The 2,635-nt window shown below is 39.2% G+C and overlaps 1 long non-coding RNA gene across 1 annotated transcript; it reads left to right on the forward strand.

The window, feature by feature from the left end:
* Positions 1-267: 267 nt before the first annotated feature.
* LOC144237564 (uncharacterized) lies at positions 268-2,298 on the forward strand. The gene is made up of 3 exons (XR_013336889.1): positions 268-332; positions 1,380-1,543; positions 2,067-2,298. It is a non-coding gene; the product is annotated as an uncharacterized LOC144237564 (long non-coding RNA).
* Positions 2,299-2,635: the final 337 nt, after the last annotated feature.

Raw genomic sequence — 2,635 nt, forward strand, 5'->3', positions numbered from 1 at the left:
TTCTTCACAAACTCACATGAAAATACTTAATATGAAAAATAAAATATACCATAGTTGTCCAATAGAAACTATATAAAAATAAACATATTTTTAAGTATACTTACTTACTTTGACAGAGAGAGAGGAAAAGAGAGAGAGCAGGGGAGGGACAAAGAGGGAGGGAGAGAGAATCCCAAGTAGACTCTGCACCTAACTAGGCTCAGCACAGAGACTTCACATGGGGCTCGACCTCACCAACTGTGACATCATGCCCTGGGCCAAAATCAAGAGTCAGACCCTTAACCAGCTGAGCCACCCAGGTGACCCGAACGTATGTTTTTAAAAAATAAGAGGTAAAGTAAGGCTCTCTACCTTTTTAAGTACTAATTTAACTGGTTAATATATCATTTTCCTTATATAGCATTTATCTCTTTGCAGTATCACAGTCTTCCAGTTTCCCTGAAAAATATAACCATCCTCTTAAAAACTATCTGATACTGACTCTATTTCAAATAAATAACCACATATGTAGAGAGAAGTGTTTTGGGGGGGTGGGTGTGATTAGTAATAACTCACATGCAGCTGGGTTCAAAATAAAGCAATCATTTTGTAAGTAAGAATGTATTTCTAAGATTTTTAGGATACAAATGAATACTGGAAATGGGACTTTTATCACACAATGGTTCTGCCTCCTAAATAAGACAGACCATGCATGTCTTAGATACATATTTTACACCATCAAATTACATTTATTTGTATGAAATCTACCTTGTCCCACTTCCTATTATTTGCATTGCACATGTTTGTTTTCCCCTTTAAAGGAGATAATATTCAAGAGGCTTGAATTCCAGAATTGAAATGATTCTTCCGAATGGAATTCATGGAAAACCTAAGCTAAAAGATCACTATAACTGTAGGAAAACCTATGCACTTGAAAAGGTCAGCATTTAATCCAATTAATTTGCAATCACACTCATTTCAGTAGAATCTTAATTTTGGCAAATAAAGTGTTTACAGTTTTGAGCACTTCTGAGTGACCCTAAAATTTCAAACCATGTCATCATTTGTAACGTTGTGCATATGTTAATTTGAACTGCACGTACTGTAACATGGTCTTACCTAGAACAATAACAGTGAGAAAGATAAGCAATCAGGTGGAAGGGAGAAGAGCTCTGATGGGGCATGAGGGCACTGAGCTTGGCTCTGTTCTCTTATCATTGAATGTGAACAGATCATGTAATTTTGAGTTATACAGTATTACATTTTATAAAGGAAATCATATTCCATAGGAGTAATAATAAGGTTATAGCCTTTGAGAATGTCAACAATCTAGTCCACTGTTAAATGACAACCTGAGAATCCTCCCTTACATTTCTAATCAAGAGGCTCTATACTTGCAGAGTATTGCCCCCAACATGGCACTCAAGCTTCACCTTCAACAGGCCAGTCCAACAGTCTATTAGATCAACAGATTCTGGATAGTACAGCATGTGATCCTGCCTGTGGATTTTATGATAATGGGCCCATTCCAGCATTTCCTTCACCTATAAATGCTATGGATCAGGTAAGACTCCAGACAACAGTGCTGGCTGAACTTTTGTGGGCAGGAAAGGTAAACTCATTTGGAATAGATATTTGTTCTTATTAGAGCAAATCACTAGCACTTCCAGAATGACAAGGGTCCAATGTAGTCAACTTGTTGCCAGCTAGCTACTTGTGAGGAATAGTTGCATGTTAGGAGCTCAGCCTTGAGATCTGCGGCTTGCAAGCTGAACACTCAGAGATGGCATAGCAATATTTGTTAGGCTCACATGTGGCTTTCACCTCTGCCTCTGTGGCCTCTTCATTCATGTGCCCAGCGTTCAATCTCAAAGCAGCTGATGAAAAATCCCAGCTAATGTTAACTGTCTGAGTTATATTGATTGTTTTAGTGCTACTTCAATGATAGGTGCTTCCTGGTAAGCATTAATTAACACATGATACAAAAACCTCATTTCATGCCAGCCTCCATATGTTCATTCACATTACCTCTATCCCAGACTTTTTCTCTGATCTTCTAGTTTAGTTTTGTTTTGTTTTCCTTCTAGGTCAGCAGCCAAACTGGCCAGGCTATTCATCAAGGCCAAAATGAATGGACCATCTCTTCATGCTCATAAAGTGGATGACCAGATATAGTATTCAAAGCTCTACTATGGAAAGATTTTTCTCTACATGATCTTTCAAAGCTGCCCCTACTTGTGGTTGCATTGCTTCTGCCATCCACTTTTGGCTTAGACCCATATACCAAGCCAACCCATCCATAAACCAACCTCAGGTTTATCTTCCTTCTTCACCTGGTTGTGTGTGCCCCCTCCCCATCTCAACCTCCTGTTAGCTTTGAGCTGAAAGATAGGTGCTGGTGCAGACATTGTGGCTGATATGGGGGGTCTAGGCTACTTATGACCTCTGCTCCCCAATCTTAAACATATCATTTCCATTTCATGATGAACTGCTGCTGGGTCCACTCAACTTTAAGACTTCATGCTTCCAACAGAACCCAGCTCATAAGTTCTTGATGAATACCACTTAGGTTTGTTGAATTTTATAGCCTAAATGACAGAGCTGCTTATATCACAACCTGAATCTCTTGCAGAGCCCTTTCCTATTCCAGGCCGTT

This window comes from Crocuta crocuta, unplaced genomic scaffold (genome assembly GCF_008692635.1).
Source record: "Crocuta crocuta isolate KB4526 unplaced genomic scaffold, BGI_CrCroc_1.0 scaffold235, whole genome shotgun sequence".
NCBI classification, from domain to species: domain Eukaryota; kingdom Metazoa; phylum Chordata; class Mammalia; order Carnivora; family Hyaenidae; genus Crocuta; species Crocuta crocuta.